This window comes from Protopterus annectens, chromosome 5.part0, assembly GCF_019279795.1.
Source record: "Protopterus annectens isolate FY-2018-M chromosome 5.part0, PAN1.0, whole genome shotgun sequence".
NCBI classification, from domain to species: Eukaryota; Metazoa; Chordata; order Ceratodontiformes; family Protopteridae; genus Protopterus; species Protopterus annectens.
The window spans coordinates 1914025925-1914048104 of record NC_056735.1 but is presented as its reverse complement, the minus strand read 5'-3'; positions in this window follow the sequence as shown (position 1 = coordinate 1914048104).

Sequence of the window (22180 nt, the reverse complement as noted above, 5' to 3'; positions counted from 1 at the left end):
GGAGAAATATATGTGCTCACCGACATGTGCTGACATGGCATCCTGGAACTGGTGCAGTACCCCAGATGCTGATGCCTGTGAAATTTCCATCGTATCGCCAGTTTGTCACTGGAATGTACCTGTAGCTAATATTCTTAGGCCAACACATACTTTGGTATCCACCGGGATGGGTTCCCCTCTGTTGGTTCTGTGTGTGCGGCGTGGCTGGTGCAGCTCAACAATTTGCTGCAGGAGGTCTATGTCCACCCTATAGCACTCCACTGTCTCCAGATCATTCAGCATTCACAACATCATCACCCTCAGCACCTTGCACATGTTGGTTTATGATAGCAAGAGCAGCCCCTAACATTATGTCTGACTTTAAAGTTTTTAAGCTTTCCCTCTTTGAATACTGCAGTGTTGCAGAGTTCTTGGGAAAAAACAGGGAAGAATGCTGTTTACAGAGTTTAAAGTGCTGGGCTGGGGTAGTCTGCTACCTGTGTAATTGGCTGCTTCTGCTATATTTTACCTGGCAGCTCTGCTAGTTCTCCTTGGTTAACCTCCTACTACTTTTCCTTCCTTTTCCCTTTCTGTTTCTGCCCAGGGCAGTGCTGCACAAACGAGCACACATGCGTGCACACGCTGTGTGCACATTTGCAAGAAATTTCAGATATATTTATGGTGTACACCTTTGGTTTCTGGTTTTCAAAAAGGACAACTGTAGACACACCTCTTGCAATCCTGAGCAACGTAGGGCAAACACAAGACATTGTGCTACAATAAGCTTACAGCCTTTCTGACACACACCCTCATGATGTTACCTATATTCTACTCTACTACTCACCTACTTCTACACTTACACTCTTGGGACATGGCTCACATGCTGGGGAAAATTGGGATTCCCTATCCTTATCCTCATTTGCATAGGATTGCCTACTAATGCATGGTTGCATCTCTCACACTGAGCTCCCCCCCCCCTTGGCAACCACTACTAAGTGGCCATGTTATCTTCAGCCTGACATTCACCTGCATGACAGGATAAGCTTTTTAGTGAAAATGGCTATTTTTGGCTATTTTTAAATTATTTTCTGTTTTTTTAAAGCGCCGCATGTTTGTGTGGTGCTGCGCTATGCTTAAACATCGGAGATTGGGGAAAAAAGTTAGATTTTAATAATTTTAAACATTTATAAATGCCGATGGCCTTATATTTGGCCATTGGCATGCTTCCTCAACTGTATGCATCCTTTATTTGGAGCTGTCATAGCTTTGGTTAGCTATTTGCAGAACGGTACTCCGTTACCACCGGAGTACATTTCTGCAGATAACACTAATCTTCCACGGACAGGTTAGTGTTTCCTGGATTGCAAATTTACCTCATTTGCATAGCTTTCAGCAGCAAATGAGGTAATTTGCATACCATGATGCTGTCCGTGCAAGAGTAGCTTTAGCAGCTCTTGTGCACGCCTCTGCTGGCTGTACCTAGATCACACGGAAGACAAATTGCTTCCGTGAGCTCCTACACTCTTCTTGCACTCCATGCAAGCTTTCGTGAATCCGGCCCATTGTCTTATACATGTCTTACTGTGGACATCAATTCATCACAAATATGAACACCCATACAGCAACACTTGCATCCATGCTGATCATAAAGAAAAAAATATATATATATGTGTGTGTGTGTGTGTGTGTGTGTGTGTGTGTGTGTGTGTGTGTGTGTGTGTGTGTGTGTGTGATTGAAGGTGTATAATGTACACAACATATTGAGAAAACAGGTGCATTTATGTCTCAGTTTCGCAACATGCATTCCTGACAGCTAATTGCATATATTTTAAGAAGCTGTCTTTTAAAGTATATCTGCACACTGGAACCAAAACAGAAAATCCAAAATGCACACTTTGCACATAACTCTCATAACAGGATATGTTACCTGCATCATATAATGATAATGATGTCAACGTCTATAAAGACCACTATGGCAAGGACAAATCAGACTTTGGTGATGGCACAAATATTAACTAATGTGTTCTGCAGATGGAAACAAAATAGGTAGGGGTTCAATTAACACAACGGACAAAGTGTGTGTGTGTGTGTGTGTGTGTGTGTGTGTGTGTGTGTGTGTGTGTGTGTGTGTGTGTGTGTGTGTGTGTGTGTGTGTCTATATGTACAAGTGTGTGGGTGCATAGTCAGAAGAGCATGATTCTGTATCCTACTGTCATAAATCATGTCTCATAGAGAGGAAAGTATTTTTACATATAGGCCTCCCAACATCTTCTCCCAAACATACACTGATGATGTCAGCTGCTATAAAGTGTTTGGCAACAGAATAAAATTCAGATTTGTGCCATAGTACTTGCATTAAGTGCTGTGTTCTTTAGCTTGTGTAACTAATTAGAAAGGGGTTCAGCACTAATCTCACTACAGTCAACTTCTGTGTATGATGAATCAGAAGAGCATGAGTCTGTATCCTATTGTCAACAATCAAGTCTCATAGAAAACAAAATTGTTTACAGTTGTACATGCCTACAAGGCCATTTCATACAGGGTTCCCAACATCTTCTCCTAAACATACACTGATGATGTCATCAGTTATAAAGTGTTCTGCAACAGTGTAAAAGTCAGACTTGTGCCATGGTGCTTGCATTAAGTACTGTTTTCTCGGGCCTGTGTAACTAGTTAGACAGGAATCTCATTGCAGTGTGTGTGTGTGTGTGTGTGTGTGTGTGTGTGTGTGTGTGTGTGTGTGTGTGTGTGTGTGTGTGTAGACAGAAGTGTATGAGTCTGTAGCCTACTGTCAGCAATCAAGTTTCATAGAGAATATTTTTTTTTAGTTAGAAATGCCTACACAGCCATTTCATACAAGCCTCTCAACATCTTCTCCCCAAAATACAGTGATTATGTCATCTGCTATAAAGTGTTTTGTAACAGTTTACAAGTCAGACTTGTGTGATGGCACTTGCATTAAGTACTGTGCTTTTTAGTTTGTATAATTAATTAGATAAAGGTTGTAATTTCATTGCAGTCAACCTGTGTGTGTAATTAGAAGGGCATGATTCTATATCCTTCTGTCAGTAATTAAACATCATGGAGAACAACAATTTTTACAGTAGTATATGACTACATAACCATTTCATACTGGCCTCCCAACATCTTCCTCCAAACATACACTTATGATGTCATCTGCTATAAAGTATTCTGGAACAGAAGAAAGCTAAGACTTGTGCTGTGGCACTTGTAGTTAGTAATGTGACCTGTAAATAGGTAGGAAGGGGTTCTAATCTTACTCCAGTCAACTTGCGTGTCTGTAGTCAGAACAGCATGAGTCTGTGCCCTACTAACATCACTTAGATCTCATTGAGAAAAAAGTATGACATTCATGCATGACTAGACAGCAAGTTCATACAGCACTCCCAACATTTTGTTCTCACCAGCCACTGATGATGTCATCTGCTATAAGGTGTTGTCTGACAGTAAGGCAGCCAGACTTGTACTGTGGTGCTTGTATTAAGTATAGTGTTCTATTGATAGCAATGTAAGGGTTCTAGTCTAACTGTGATCAACTTATGTATGCTTGTGTTCAGTTAGTTCACATTCTGTAAGACCATTTTAGAGCAGCATGTGAGACACTCTAGCTGTCATCTTCTTTTCACCTGACACTGATGATGTGATCTGCTATAAAGTGTTGTCTGACACTTTAAAAGTTAGACTTGTGCTATGGAACTTGAGTTAAAAACTGTGTTCTGTAGATAGCTAGTTAGGACTTCTAGTCTTACTGCAGTCAATGGTTGTGCTAATGCACTTGTGTTCAGTTAGTTCACATTCTGAACATTTTAGAACAGCATGTGAGACACTCCTACTACCATTTTCTTCTCACCATACACTGATGATGTCATCTGCTGAAAAGTGTTGTCTGACAATGTGAAAGCAATAATTGTGCTGTGGTGTGTGTAAGTGCTATGTTTTGTAGATAGGTAGAGGTTTTAATCTCAATGGAGTAAACTTGAGTGTATGCTCATCTTTGTAGACAATTTTACACTGAGATGTGACTCCATGTCTATGTCAGACACTCCTCCAAACAACTTCTTCTCATTATGCAGTGATACTCTTAGCTTCTATAAAGTGCACCATGACACTGTTAAAGTCAGTGATACATGGTTATACTAGTCTTACATTGTTTGGAATCCAGCATCTATACTTACATGGGCCTAATGTTGAAATATGATCTCAGTCAACTGCTGTGTTGTGGTTGGTGGTGTATTATGGAATTTGTATAATCTGTTGAATCTATTTTCATTTGACTCCCACTCTGAAGAGCCTTTGATATAGCCCCCAAGAATTCAACAAACCATTTTTCTCTTTGTCCACATAACATCCTTTCTGCAGAAGACTGGAGAATGTCATCATCACAAAGATGCATACAAACATAGTGAAGCAGAGTCCTTCCATGACCCATTGCAAGCTAGCTCTATACCACTGAATGTGTGATTGCTAATCCTATCATGGGGTGGTGCGCAAGTCACATATGGACAGAGTCATTATGTAATACAATCAAATACATACAGACATACACACACATGCACATACTATATATATATATATATATATATATATATATATATATATATATATATATATATATATATAAAGGTTTACTATAGGAATTTTGAATCAACTTCGGTCGATCTCATACAATGTTAACTTATAATGTTTAATCGGAAATTCCGAATAGTAAACTACAACAAAACTAAATACATGAAATCCAGGGTTCAATGTATTCAACATAGCAGAAGGTGACATCACTCACCTCCTGCTATGCACAGTAACATACAGTTGAACTCTGCATTTAAAGGTATGTTAATTCTACTATTTTACAGGGGGGCTATGGCCCTCTGCACCCCCCATGTGATGGGCTGCACCCCCACCCCCTGCACATTAAGTATACCAACTCTGAGATTGCACTGCAGTGAGGAAATGAGATAATTCCCTGTTCCTCAATGAAGCATGAACTCCCTCTACAGTCTCGGCACGTCGCTTACCAAATTGTCAAGTGCACCATGCAACTTGACTAAACTTGGTCAACCTCTCTTGGTTCGATCTCCTGCCCCTTGGAAACTGTGACTTTGAACATCAGCTGTTACACTGATCACACACACAGCTTTCTAGTGAAAAACATATATGCATATGTTGCACAATTGATGTAATTATGCTACACAGATAAAGTTGTATGACTGTGTGAAGACTTCCACTGTGTGGCATATGATGTATATCCAAGGTTGTATGTGGAGCTATTGACACAAATCATGTTTTAAATAAGTGCAGAATGATATGGGGAATACACAACTAAGGGCAGAGCTGTTTGTGGATGGCACCACACATACTCAACCATAGGAAATAGGCAATCTGCTAGCTGACAGATTTGGATAAAACTTCACCCACATATCCTCCCTGGACATCACCCAAATTATTAAAGCAGACATTGCTCAGCTTGTTTTCTCAACAAAGCAACTAATCTGTGTACTCTCTAAGGCTAAAAACGTAGCATCAATGAGTCCTAACAAAATCCTAGGTTGCCTTTTCAATAGCTTGCAACCTGACCTAGCAGATACATTTGGGTCCTTAATTAATCACTGCCTCCAGACAAAATATGTTCTGGCAGAAGGGTGTAAAGCAACAGTCATCCATATGAACAAGGGGTGACCATCAGTTGACCTTGGGAATTATAAACCCATAAGCCTGACTCATTTCATCTGTAAGACAATCAAAAGAATAATAATCATGGACTATATCAAAATGCACACAGGTAATCTGCCATCTGTGTGCACAGCCCAATTTGGATTTGTTATGCATACTGCATGCATTTAACAGACATGCATGTCTGTTAAATCTGTCAAGAAGGTCATCAAGTGCATGGATGAAGGAAAGACTGTGCATCCCACCTAACTAGACCTGACCAAGCCATGTGACACACATCCACACTCAGATATTACAGATAAATTGTCACAACTGGCCATACACACCTGTGTTACCAGGTTGGTAGCCAAATGGATCAACAACAGGACAGCTATTGCCAAAGTGTGTGAATTTACCCCTAGCAAGAAGCCAGTGACCAGAGCCATACCACAAAATTCTGTACTGTGCATTTTCTTGTTCAGTATTTACTTTTTAAAACTCAAGATAAACTTAGACTACCTTTGTCTTACCAGCTTTGTGGATGATTGCAACATATGGACAATCACTGAATCCATGAACACTATTGAAATGCTGCAGAAACTATTAATGGAAAAAAAATGCTGGTGCCAGAACCATGGAAACACACTTAATGAGCACAAAAGCATATTTTTTCCCTTTTGAAAGGTAAATACCCATGCTAAGTACAATATTGACAGCCCATTCCATTGAGTACATCCAGTGATATGTGATCTGGGTACTCAGATAGTATTTGGAACATCAACCACCATGAGTCCACAGTGGTGACAAATCCCTTCTATGTGGTACAACTCATAAGTATGGGCAGGCCATCCACGGCAAAGGACATTATAATGCCATAATACTCACTCCTCATCATACCAGCAATTGAGTACAATCCACCCTTCTGCATGTAGTCTCTTTTTCTTAACCTAATTAGACCTTTTTAACCTTAAGCTAAACTTTAAAAAACATCTTCAGTCACACTTAGCCATCTCTTGGAAATGTAACTGCACAGACCCAAGCTAACCCTCTATCACAGCAAATACTATTCCTTAGTCCATACTAAGTCCCTGCTATCCTAACACAAATATCCGTATTATCCTATTCCTATTATATCCTTCTAGTCAAGCTCTCCCCTGTGCATACTAATCACTGACTTTACTACTGTATCTTTATCTCACTGATTGCTGTATGCTGTACTCCCAGAAATAAACTCAGAATCTCCTAATGTCTACACTGGCACTATACCAAATATGTATTCCTGTACTAATATCTGTTTGTAATACCTACCTGTTTGTACTGTAAATTTCTGTATAACAGCTAAATCCATTTTAATGTTCTCTTCTCAGTTTTTATGCATATTGTTTTTAATCATATTGCATTATTTTAACTGCACTAGTAATGTGATGTATTGTAGTAAGTCAACTGTTTATATTTTAGTGGAGCTTTTCTCCTTGGGCCTCCACTGAAAATGGGCTTCTTGTTCAGTCTGACTCTCCCGGTAAACAAATGTAAAATAAATAAATAAATAAATAAATAAATCATATTCTTATCTTTCAAAAACATAAAATTGTATTCAAACTCTGTTTATAATGAATTAGTACTTATAAGGAAAATCTCTACCTCTGATTTTAAGTCTTGTAAATGACATTCATTGATTTCTTATCTATGAATAGGTTAGCCCACCCTTGCTTTGGCTCTGAAAATAAGCTTATTATACTGTTTTTTAAGCATGTCGCTGTGATATAAAATATACCAGTATATTGTCAGGTGTACACAGGATTTTGTACTATATGTTAAACTTGAATGTTTTATGTGGTGTTTTTCTCACCGGGCATCTACTGAAAAAGGACTTGTGTCCACTCTGACTTTCCCTGTAAACAAATGTAAAATAAAATAAAAAAAGTAAATAAATAAAATAAATAAAAAAGTACCTCAACACACATCTGCAACAGCTGTACCAACACCAGAGTTTTTGCACAATAAAGATACATGGTGTAAACAAAAAGTCATATGTAGAAACATTTAAAGCCTTATCACTGTATTGCTATATATAGCAGACTACTAAGTGTTGATCTGTGTCTGGCCTACAGAGCACCCTCCAATCTGGCCCTGATGGCAATGTTACACATTAAAGAAAAGTGCATGATGGTCACTTGTTCCAAAGATGTTAAACTAGCCTCTGACATAATAAATCATGTTAGAGAGATAGATACATCTCTCAGACACTACCCCTTCTCTAGAACACGTTTGCCTTTCACATAAAGCAAAATCCTTTCCTGACCCTATTCAGGTGTCACATAGATCAATGGATGGTTAATTATGATTGTACTCCTGGTGTTGCGCCCATGTCCCTCATGGATAAAGGCAATTGGCATTAGATAACATAGCATATGCACATCCCTGTATGAAAATTGTTCACAAAGCTATTGAAAATTGTGTAAGTCATGTTAAATATGGCTAGGTTTTGTGGGATCTGGGGACTTTAGTGTAGTTCTTTCCTATGCACCTATAAACCTATAAAGTTCAATTGTATCCTTGGTACAGGTATTGTGTGACTGTACAGCATCATAGACGTACCAGTACATCATGTCAGTATTACCACTTGATATTTCACATGAAAACATATGCATGCATGTTAGGATTAGATGGTAGCCTAAAATTGTTCATGTCAGTGTCAGGGTGACAGTGATCATATGGCACATGTCTTGAATTTGACATGTGCTGATAGAAAGTGTGCTCCATGCATTGTTTGGTATGTGCATAATATCACAGTGACAGCTTCCATGCTCTGAAGCTAGGCTTTGCAGTGCTGCAGTTTCTGTGCACATGGGCATAACTGATGCATTGCCATGAGTCTCACATAGTGCTGTTCCATTCATTATGATGGATCACTTCTGAATTCACACATCAGTTTATAGATGCTGCAGACAACATCCATTATTATTACATGTGGCTGATGTATGCAATACACAGCTGTGTGCAGAGAATTTAATCATACCAGTGCATTGTTTGTAAGTGCTGTAACCTACAAGGCCAATACCTATGTCATCCAGGGATGCTTTATTCAAGTGTATCTCATTGGCACAGTGAGCTCCAATACATCTTGTTGGCCATACATAAGTATTTTTTGTAATGCATATCCATTGGGAGCTGACAGTGTAGACTTCCTTTCAAGGTGTTCTACAAGAAGTGTTTGTAATATGTCTTTCTGTGATGCACCTAGTAAATAAACACCTCATTGTAAACATTGATGGCATGGGTTACATTCTTGAAGGTGTGGATTGTGGAGTATGTGCCATGCAAATCTACCAACTGCCCTGGATTGCCCCTAATTTAAACTACAGGTGTAACACTGTGCCTCTTAACACCTCCAAGACGTGGTCATTTTTGAAGAAGGTGTGTTGAATTCCCCTTATAGATTACTGACATATCATTACAGCTGTACAAGTGTGCTGCTGCAGAACATGTATAGCAACTTAGAGTCAAATATTTGATGTCAATGTCATAGATTAATAGTGGTATTATTTTAAAATTGTCCATGATTGTGCCTGCTTCTGCATAATGTTGGGCATACACCTGCTGTTGTGTCCCTGATTGGTTAAGAGCAATGCTGGCATTTCAGTCATCTTCAAGTAACTCGTTCTGCAAACCTTCACAATTTGCACGTATGCCTGTTGTCTATACAATTCCTGCTAAATGTCCTCTCCAGTGATTATGTCAGATGTTTATGTCACAACCAGTCATCTCCATTCAGATTTAATGTTGTGTGACAGTTACACAATATACTATAATGTGTGATGATATAAATATACTCATACATAAGGTATAAACTGCAGTCTATACTGTGCTATGTGCAGATGTGAATAATGTTATGCTACTGACTTGCCTTTGCAGTGTACGTACATTGACATGTCCTTATCTGGTGTATATTATCATGTTTCACATGTCCTCTTCCTCTTTCTTCATTTGTACCATTCATGTATGTATCTCTTTTCAATATGCACACTTCCCCAGAGTAGTGTATTTATAATGTATTCTATGTACCCTCAATGATCACCACAAATCCTTTACTAAAGTATTTCAAAACATGTTGTAGTGTACATCGCACTGAGTACACTTTTCTATAATGTGTTACTACTGCATTCATTGCATTCATTTTAGGCCTGGTGATAATTATGACTGTCTGTGCAATTCTAAAGCGCAAATTGGCCTGTAGGTAAACTTGTCTACATATTCTGTATGTCTTCATGCTGCCTTACATGGTTTTCTGGCCAACAACATGAAACCTAGCTTGCATTCATGCTTGGCATGCATATACGATTTGCACTGCTGTTCACTGCACACACATGTAAACTCCATGTAGGCCTTGTGCTAAGCTGACTAAGAGTTTATTGAATGCCTGGGAAAAGTTATTGTTAGTGGCTTAGTGCTTTATTCTGGTACTGTATTTCCTGTTTCAGTGCACTGTTTCCTGGAGTTACATGCATCCCTTTGGATGATACATAGGGACACACAGAATGATAGACAGAGAGATATGAACACAGATTCTATGACATGTAAGCCTCCACCCAGAACAGAGTATGATAAACACATATGTAAATAACCATCTACATCTATTTGGCTTGGGACCTCATCTTCTACTGTATCTTGTATGGCTTTCGTTTAGCCTGCACATGGTTTGGTAAGCTGCAGTTGACATAAAACTGCTGCTGCTATATACTAAACCATAAAATATAATAATAAAATTACTGATAAGCCCACATAGTCATTGTTGAACATGGCTATTATCTTTCAGGAAATGTGAAACACTGTTTTCCCTAAACTTGCAAATGTCTATTTTAATCTGATTAGTGTATACGGGTATAACTAAAAAAGGTGGTGTTAGTATTATTGAGAACAATACTTGTTCCCTGCCTTATTTATGGAGATACTAAGCTAATTTCAATAATATATTGTAATGATTCTGAACTGAAAATAAAAGTAGTGAGCTTCTAGATTGTGAGCAGAAATGAACATTTTTCATTCAAATGTGTGAATGTTGATTAATGAAAGATACATTTTCAAAAATGTTAAAAAATATAAGCCCAGAGCCTTTACAGGTCAATTAAGAACTTGCTTTACTTTGTACCCTGTTAAATAAAAAAATAAATTTAAATTTAAAACTGAAGATAATACTGAAAACACTGTGCAGAATACAAATGACTGAAAAGTTGCTTAAAATATACAATAAAGAACACTCTTCCTTGTTTAATTATTGTTTTTTTTTATTTTAGCCATTATATGTCTGTTAACTCAAAGAAACAGAATGTTGTACATAACAAATACAAGTGTTTTTTTTGTTTATTCTCAAAGCCCAACTTTAAAATGTAATTTTTCTTGAATAACCTATATGACTGCACCATGAATGAAATAAGAAAACCTACATCTGATAGAAACATAAAAATGATATATGCCTTTTTTCTAAAATATAGAAGAAAAGTGGCATCATTTCTGACTTACTGCCTAGTAGTGCCAATTAAGCAATATTTATAATTTTCTACCCTATCATTTTTGAATTAAAAACAAAAATCACAACTACACTCACTGTAATATGCCTTGTGTTTTCTTTACAGAAAAATGCATTCATTTTAGTCTATTCTATTCTTATTATTCCCTAAGCCAGGAATACTTTTGCAACTGCAGATCTTGTTCGCTTGCAGTCAGTTTATAATATATCAGACAGAGTGGGTCTCCATTTTTACAAGTGCCAGCAGTACACTTTGTACTAACAGCAGTTCAGAACAAAACAAATCAATATCTTATTGATTATTTTGATTCAGTAAATATTTCTTGTAATATAAAAACAAATATACTGAAGAAAGATAATAATATTTTCGGACATTAAGGAAGCCTTACGATTAATTTAATTTTACTCAACCTTTTTATATTAGTCTGGAGTAAATAATTTTGTTCTTCTTTCTTTCTTTTTTAATTAATGGGATAAAAATCAGTAAATATAAATAGAGCTTTAAATACTACCTCAGTTTTTCACTCTAGTTTTATGCCTTGACAAAATCATCAAAGTATGCATTCAAAATCATGTATCAGTCAGGCCTAGGTTTACAGGACAAAGATTATTTGGAACTACATATTTGACATAATGTTCTAGACAGACTACAAAAATATCCAAAATGATCAGGCAAAGACATTACAACAATATTTCTGCTCTACTCACATGATCATAATACCACTGGTGCTTGATTTTTAAAAGTATAGAAATTGGGTGAGTCTAATTTTCCCACTTCTCTGTCTCAGATGTGTGTGTATGTGTGTGTGTGTGTGTGTGTGTGTGTGTGTGTGTGTGTGTGTGTGTATGTTTGCATAATTCTGGATACTTGATTTTTAATGAAAAAAATCAACTTTTTGCAAGCAGTTTCTGTATTTGCACCCTCTTTGTGTGCACTCTGTGGTCTATCTACTACCTACATTTCTTTTTCAATTATTTTGAATTTCCTTGTAACCTTCAGTCATAGATTTTATACACTTCAAATAAGCAGATTTATATACAGTCAACAGAGTTTTGAGACTCTCCACATCCTTTTGTTCATATTGTCTTCCAGATGACTACTCTAGACATGTATTGCTCTTTTTGAGTGAACATGTTCAATCATTGCATCTGTTTTATTATGTATTCCATCTTTAGATAATGCTGTAATGAGTGAATGCATTAGTTTTCATTTAAACATAAACATGTCTTTCATGTCCCCTACTTCATCCTTTTTTTAACTCTCTCTTTATTAACTGCTTATCATTTCTCTTCATTTGTTTTCTGGTTGAAAGCTTGTACCATATATAGTACTGTTCAAAGTACTGTTTCTAATTTGTTGAAGCAGTTACAAAACTAATGTTTTTATAATTTTACTGGCTATCTTTGTTACAAGAAGATTAATTTGCTGTTATGCTTCTCAATGTGCATTCTTACATTGTATCATTGCAATTATACAATAACCCCCCCATTAATATTCAAAAACGTGCATGCTGATTGGCAGCGTGCACGTTGTAAATCTGTGTTATAGTAATGGAAAAAGGTCCGGTCGCCCGCACTTTTTCCATTACTATAATTCTTTTTTTACAGCAACGGAGAATGCAAGATCTCAGTTGCTTCACACTGCCTCGCTATGTTAAACGAGTTTAACATAGCAAGACAGCTTTAAAAAAAGCAACAGAGATTCTCCGTTGCTTTTTTAAACCTGTCTCGCTGTGTTAAACCCATTTAACATAGTGAAACAGTTTGTAAAAAGCAATAGAGATCTTGCTTTCTCCATTGCTTTTGCCCACAGCTCAGATGTACTGCGTGGGCATAACCATGCGCAGTACATCAGAACTGCTGCAGAATACCAGACAGATGCGGAAGGGCTGCAAGGAGGTATTATACAATGCCATTATTTAAGAAAAGTAATTATTTTTTTCTTAAATAATGTCATTGTATAATAGCAATAACCCACTTCTGGGTGTGGTTAATGCTGGATTTACCCATGGTTGGCTTTGTTTGGCTACTCGGGCTTCGCCCTCGTGATCAAACCACACCAACCGTGGGTAAATCCAGCATTACCCACACCCAGGCATGGGTTATTGCTATATTATTAACTTATTTACCAACATGGTGTCTCAACATGAGTTTTGGTTACCTATGAGCAATGCATTGCATTTCTTCATATTTTTGTAATTTTTCGTTATGATTATTTTGATAAATCTCATTTCAACCAGCCAAATCACATTTTATACTGACTCCATTGCAAACACCTTCTCATCTGGTGAGATAAGTATTGTTAATTAAGTTGTCTTGCAACAATAGTGCTACATAGTATAAGGAAAATTGGCTCCAGAACTGAATAGTATACTATTTGCGCTATCCTTCATCCAGTCTGTCTGATTTCCTTTAATGATATACTTTGTTTGTTGTCTAATTAGTTCTTAACATGCACAAAAAAAATGGAAAATTCTATGTTGCCCTTTCCACATCAGGCTAACTTGTATGCATGTGGACCTGTACCAAACTGCTTCCAAAATGTTAGACAGACCAAAAATGCAGATATTTTTGCATTCCTTACTTTGGCTACAAAATCAAACTGATTAAATATAATTTATTTAAATGACTGACTCATCCTGCGTTATCTGGATCCTGTGGTCTCTCATTCACAATATACTCAATATTTATTTCCTTTGTATGTTGATTATATTACTGCCCCTCAACCTGATGTCTTATTCCCATTTCCTTCCTTTCCAATATGATAATAAAAAAAATCACATCTACTGAAAAACAGCCCCAATTTTTCTACTTACTCTTCAATGACTGGTTGTCACAGTTATTAGGCATGTGAATTGTTTAGCAAGTATTTCTTTCTGCAATTTTTTTTTTGGTTAATTGCATTATGCTAGCTACAGTAAAGTACCTTTTCTTATATGAATATTTTTACCCTTTACCATCTACCTAGATAACTTTCACATTTGTTTTTGATGCCTCACATCTTCTTTCATAAAAACTGAACAGAATATTGCATTCACCATATTCTCTTCCCATTTCCTTTTCTCTTTAATTTTGATGTGTCAGACATATTTTTGTTGTTGTTGTTCACTCATATGTTTATAGATGTTTTCATTACCTTTCATGAAAAGGTTTATCATTTTTATCTTTCTATCCTTTTGCAGTTCTGATTGCTTTCAATTGCTAAATATGACATTCACTACTCTCTTTGCTAAATGCTTTGTGATTCCTTATACATACAAAATGTTAGTTATTTTTTCTTCACCACTGTATTTCCTTTGACAATAGTGCATTTCATAGGTAATTACTAGACTTTCAGTCTGCAGACTGTTGCAAGCCTATTCAATAAATGGAGGTAAACATAAAAAAATGTATCTGTGAGATAAAGATGTTAGCCATTATGACAATCTCTCCCACCTATAAAGCACATGTGAGTTTTGAAACCACACTCAAAACTTACAACACTACAGTGCTGGTGCTTAATCTACTGAGATACTCTACGTAATCCTGGAGATTCAATAAACTCTGTGTATGCTTAGCAAGAAGCCTACACAGAGTTTATGTGTTTGCACCATGAGAAGTAGCACTAATTGCATATGCATAACACACAGTGCTTACATGGACACAAGTGACATTTTGTGGCCAGCAACAGTGTTGCTGGCCAGGTAACCACGTAAAGCAGCCAAACACATTCAGACATGCAGACATGTATGCCTACAGTCAAAGTAGTTCTATGGGATTACCAATACAGCCACAATGAAAACCAGGGTTTAATTTAAGGCAATGAATGCATTACTAACACATAATAGGAAAGTGCACTCAGTGCAAAGTACAGTACAAACTGAAACAAAGGTTTGGTGATGGTCAGCAAGGGTATATAGACTGCATTATTGGGACATGTATGTTTTAAAAAGGGCCACAGGCATGAATGGTAAGAATGAAGAATGGGTAAGAGGACAAGTGAAACATAATAATGTACACCAGTTAAGGGCATGCCAATGTAAGTACACTCCAAAGAAAAGACAGTTGTAGCATGGACATTAATCACATATGTACATAGTACAGTACATACTGCTGATTACACCTCGTGAGTCGATATAGTCATATCATCACATAATTTATGTGACTCTCAGACAAGGTCACATATCAATGGAGATGATTGCGAAATAAGCAACCTGAAATGATCACTGAAGGAGACATTTTGCAAGTATGGTATATATAACAGGGTGTATGTGCATATTGGGAAGATGTGGCAAAAGAGTGGCTTGAATATTAGTGTAATGCCAGCAAAGGTCTCAACAAATTGGGACATATAGCAACAGGCTAATGGACAGCAGTAAACAGAAAAATGCACAATCAGGAACAATAGGATAATACCAATAATCTGTGTCATTGACAAAAAATATGTAATTGGAGTTATTAACATGTTCTGCATGAACACACTTGTACCTGAAATTACTTGTCAGTAAACTATAAGGGAAATCAAGTACACCTTCCTCTGAAATGACCACTTTTGGGGGGTGTTAAGAGGGACACAGGTGCACCTGTATTTTAAATTAGGAGCAATCCTGGCTAGTTGAGGAGCTTGGAGAACCAAATAAGGGAGCCAAGACCGCTGTGTGAAATCCAAACAGTTTATTGCAAACAACCTGAAAATTTTAATGCTGACTACTGAAAATACGTTTTCGAGCTTCTTCATCAGAAAACAAAACAGGAGTGCAACTACACTCACTCAATATATAATACCTCATTCAATTAAAATAATTGAATAATTGGGTAATAACCAATCATCCAAAAAAAGGGATGAACAATTAAAAAAACTGTTTGTATGACAATACAAATGAATGGCCATATTCAATCAATATTTTGGATGCCACTAAACACCCTGGTTTAAATGATATGGTATCCATTATTCCTGTGCTCAAGTTAAGAGCAGCCAAACTTTAATTATTATAAAATTCCAGCAGATGGCAGTATTACATTTACATTTTTGGCTTAGAATATCAGTATGTTTGTTATAAATGTGAACATTTATAAATACTTATTCTTTCACACCTTTTTAAGTATTTATATTTTAAATATTTTAAGTATTCAAAACCTTTTGAATATGTTTTATTTTGTATATGACCATATTTTACAAATAAGTGTGGGTTGAATATGGCCATTCATTTGTATTGTCATACAAAAAGGTTTTTTAATTGTACAACCCTTTTTTGGATGATTGGTTATTACCCAATTATTCAATTATTTTAATTGAATGAGGTATTATATATTGAGTGAGTGTAGTTGCACTTCTGTTTTGTTTTCTGATGAAGAAGCTCGAAAACGTATTTTCAGTTGTCAGCGTTAAAATTTTCAGGTTGTTTGCAATAAACTGTTTGGATTTCACACAGCGGTCTTGGCACCCTTATTTGGTTCTCCAAGTGAACATTTGTTTGGTTATTTGGTCCATTTTCATTTGCTTTCATCTCCTTGTTGGTAGTTGAGGGGCTTACATGACACATATATGCCACAATCCACACTTCCTTGAATGCAACCCATGCCATCAATGTCGTCAATGAGCTATGTATTTACTGAGTGCATCACAGCAAGATGTATTACACATGCATCTTGTATAACACCTTGAAGGGAAGCATTCACTGTCAACTCCTAATGGTTATGCATCACAAACAATACTTATGTATGAACTAAAAGATGTGTGGAAGCACACTGTGGCAAACATGATACACTTGAGTAAATCATCCCTGGAAGATGACTGGTAAGGTACAAGCAAAAGGGAGCATTGTACTCAATTTTTGGTTTGATGAGAGATGAGTCCAATGGGACTATAATGTGCTTTGATGAGGATGGCCTGACAATACTCAGGATATGTGCTACATACAAGGGATCTGTCACCATTCTGGTCATATGCTAGTAGAAGTTCCACTTACTATCTGCCTGAGTACCCATGTCACGTAACACTTGGTCTGCTCATAATTGTAATTAGCTTGTAATTAGCTGGTTTATTTGCTTTCAAAAGGAAAATAGTCATGCTTTTTTTCATATAGTGTGTCTCCATGGCTCGATCAACAATAATTTGTGTGTATTCTGTAGTATATCAATAGTGTACTTGGATTCAATGATTGTCTGAATTTGCAGTCATCCACAAAGCTGGTTAGACAAATTATGTCTATGTTTGTCTTGACTTCTGAGATTTATATACTGAACAAGAAACAGAATAGTACAGAACCCTAAGGTACAAACCTGGTCATGGAGTCCTACCTAGAGGTCACTTCACACTTTGACATTATGTGCCCTGTGTGTGATCTGTGTGTGGGAAGAAATAGTCAGGGAATTGTTATGTCTAGGCTTGTATAGGCCCTAAGGCCAATAGCCTAATACCAACCTATGAACCTATGAACCTGTTTGTCTAACCACTTGGTGACTTTGGTGCTTATGCCCAGTTGAGACAGTTTCTCTTTAATACCTGACTGTGGATTTGTGTCAAATGCCTTGGCCAGATCAAGTTATGCAGGATGATACCCTTTTCCTCATACATGCCCTTGTTGACCTTCCTGAAGATGTCAACAAGATTTAACAGACATGATGTAGTCTTAACAAATCAAATATGGGTTTGGTACACAGTAGGAAGATTACCTGCATCATTTTGATAAGTTCCATGATGAGTTATTGGTCTGCTTCACAGATGAGGAGAGTGAGGATTATGGGTCTATAAGTCCCTGCAGAAGGTGATGGCCTGTCCTAGTTCAGACAGATAACTGTTGCTGTACAGGCTTCTGTAACACAGGCTGTCTGGAGGCTGTGCTGAAGTAGAGATCCAAGTGTGTCTGCTAGGTCAGGTTGTAAGTCATGGTATAGGCAACCTGGGAAGATGTTAGTGCCCTTTGATCCTGAGTTTTAGCCTTAGAGAGTGCACAGATGACCTGCTCTCCTAAGTAGATAAACTGAATAATGTTTGCATGCATACTTTTACTGATAGCCAGTGCTGACAAGGGTTGAAATGTGAGACAAACTGTCAGCAAGCAGATTGTTTATTTTCTCCTGTTGAGTGGGGCTGTTGGCCTCCTCAAACAGCTTTGTGCTTAGCTGTGTGTTCTGCTTAACATTTCACACTTATTTAAGTAGATGACTTGTGACAATACCTCTAAATACATCCTTAGTTATGCATCACATGCCATACAGTGGTACTGTTCACACAGTCATACAACTCTACCAAAGTTATGAAATTACATCAACTGCACAGCATATGACTATATGTTTTTCACTGGAAAGCTGTGTTTCAGTAGCCTAATAGCAGAAGGATACATTGCAAATGAGTTGGCTGTGGCTCATGTAAAACATTTACTGACGCAAGTGATGATAGTCACACAATGGTTCTGATGAGGATCTCAATAATCCTTAGGAATAGCAACACAATTGCACATGCAATGAATTACAGGAGGTTGCAACTGAATTAAACAATTATAATGTACAATTAATTGTACATTATAATACGTTCAGTAATTTAATATTCTTACAACATATATACATATATATTTTTTTCATGCACATATATATATATTTTTTTATATTCATACATAGTGGTACATTCTTATTGTTTGTTAGAATTGTATTTTACAAGTGAAGGAAATAGCATAGTGATAAGTTAGTTATATTAACTTATTTATTTATTATACATACACTTTTTCACTTATAGACTGCTTATGAGTTTTTACTTCTATTAAATGTAAATTTGTTGCTTAATTAGATAATTGATTAATTACTTAGCCAAAGGATGATATAAAAGCTGAGTGTTTGTTTTAGTAATCTGTCTGAAGAAGTCATTCTATGATGAATGACGAAAAGCGCTTAACAAAATTAACCTGTGTGCAGCAGTTTTCCTTGCCTGAGTTTTTCGTTTTTTGGAAGTTTGTTTTCGTTCCTCTTGTTGAAAAGTTTTTTTATGGAGGTTTCCTTACTAGGGGGTGGGAATGGATTGCTGATAGTAGGATACAGATTCATGCTCTTCTTACTACACAAGCACACACACAAACACAAACAAACACACACACACACACACACACACACACACACACACACACACACACACACACACACACACACTGTCTGACTTTTACACTGCTTCTGAACAATTTATAGTGGGTGAAATCATCACTGTATATTTGGTAGAATATTTGGGAGGCCTGTATGAAATGGCTGTGCAGTCATGTATGACTGCCAAAATATTTGCTCTGCATGGTACTGGATTGCTGACAGTAGGATACAGATTCATGCTCTTCTTACTACACATGCACACACACACACACACACACACACACACACACACACACACACACACACACACACACACACACACATATGTTGACTGCAACAAGATTAGAACCACTACCTAATTAGTTACACAAGCTAGAGATCTCAGCACTTAATGCAAGTGCCACAACCCCACAAGTCTGACCTTCTTATTGCTGCTGGTCAATTTATAGTGGATGACATCATCATTGTATGGGTGGGAAGCCTGTATGAAATGGCTGTGTAGGCCAGTAGAAGTGTAAAAATATTTTATCTGCATGGGACTGGATTGATGACAGCAGGATACAGATTCATATTGTTCTGATTATGCACACACACTTACACATGCATAGAGACACACACATAATGTGGCTGTTGTGATAGGTTAACTGGCATGTAAGTATTTTGCTCCCATCCACAGGACATAGTAGTTAATAATTACACCATCCCTGAAGTATGCTTTTGCGTTGTCATACTGGTGTTTATAGATGATGCCATCTTCATTATATGATGGGGGTAACACATTCTGTTATGAAATCGGTGTGCAAAGTGTGGATTTTGCATTTTCTGTTGTGTTGCCAATCTGCAAGTATACTTTAAAGGACAGCTTCTCAACTAGATACAAAAAGATGTCAGGAATGCATGTAACAGAACTGAGACATATGCAGCTTTTTCTCAATATGTTATGTACATTACACCTACTGTCACACACAGACACATGCATGTTTTGTGATCAGCATGCATGCAGCTGTGTATGCACATGTTCATATTTGTGATGAATTGATGTCCACATTAATGCATGTATAAGACAATCTGAATGTCTATTATCAGTGTAAAGCTTTAAATGATATAACGATGCAGTTGTGCTATTTATTTCTGTAATATAGTTGACATTGAGGAAATAGTACTGACGTATCCATTTTCAAGTCATGGGTTCAGGGCGCAGATGAGTCTGAGTAAATATGTGTTTAGTCATTAACAGATGCCTTGCCTTTTGTTCTGGTTTTACATGGATTATTATTGGATGAAGAGTAACTAGGCAGTAAACACACCAATTCATGCCAATCAGTTATTTTCATAGCTCACCGCCAAGCAGCTGGTTTGTGTGAGCAGTGGCAAAGTGTTTGAGAATGTGAGATTTACATTTAATGACTACTGCTTGCACTTGAGAAGTACCTATGCATATTGGCTATGGCAGAAATAGCAGAGAAATACTATGGTGTTCACAATGTAGTTTATATTTCAAATGTGTCAGAAATTTTATGACATGAAGAACCATCAATACTGCTTTTCTCTTTTGCATGGATTTAAGTGATGAGCAAACACAGGTCTCTGCTTCACTGAGAAAATAATAATCATTCTATTGGTTTGCCATCCATCACAAAAACACGCTAAGTGGAGATGTATATCAGTCAGCACTTGGGACAATACTGAATGTAAAAAACACTCCCTGCCTAGCTGTCTCTGTGGCAGCAGGTATAACAGCAGTGAGTTCTTCTTTTGAGCCCAAATGATACAGGGTTCAAATTTAAGTCAATCTAATTTTTTGACATATGTATTCATTATGGCATTAAATAATTAAATGTTATAATTTTTGCAAATGTGAGAGGGAATGACTACAGTGAAGTACTGCGTAAAAATGAACACTACTAAATTGAATTATGTCAATAGTACACATATGGATTGGAATTTTTATGCATTCATCAGTCCAAATAAATATGCTAGGAAATATTTAATATTAGTGCCATTGCTCTGCTTTAACTGTGTGCTCCTTTAGCGCAGCAAGTTTAAGGAGCATTGCACAGAGGTAAATGCACCATGCTGTATGACATAAAGAACATGTCATCGTTGTTTGGCATTGGTTTCAATACCAAACTCTGAGCAAACACAGAGGATAAAAAGTGAAGGCCTTTATTAGAGATTTATTATTGATGTGTGTTGGGTGTGATTCTATTTTTGACCAGATTAAATGTGTGAAAATTGGCCAGATAGGAAAGTGGTGAAATAGGGGGCAAGCAGGGGGAATAAAAAAGGGAAGCAATATAGGAATTTGCCAGAGGGAATTAGGAAAGAACTATAACTAGCCAATTCTACAACAGTGTAAAATCAACATGTACACAATATTGTCTGAATTTGGACTGTGACCTCAACAAAGATGGGTGTCAACAATGGGCTCATGTTGTACAGCCAATTGGACTGAATCAAATGTATCAAGAAGACACGTGTGTGAAGAGAAGAGCTATGAATCGGATTATATTTTTTGTTGAACAAGCCCCCTTTTATTTTATTTCAGTAAGACTAGAATGCTGGGTAAGGGACATAGGTATGTCATAGTCGAGTATTTCAGGTAGGTGATGAAGCAGGTGCAGACACACAGGACAAACAAGACAGAGACAGGGATGGTGAGGGACACAAAATGTTGGGGGACAACATGATTGGGGGTAGGAATGGAACATTGAAGACCCATGCTCATCAAGCATGTGGATAATGAGAATCTAGTTCTCACCCAGAACAGTCCTCATCCCCTTCCTCAGCTTACTGTTTGAGTGGTTGACTTTTTTTCTCCTGCATTCCAGTGAGCAGATTCTCCATCAAGATGATGTGGGCAACAATGGTACATTTTACAGTGTCATGCACCATGCCTGGCATCTCCTGGTGAATGACATAATCGCCACCTTCACCAATACTCCCAGAGGATAC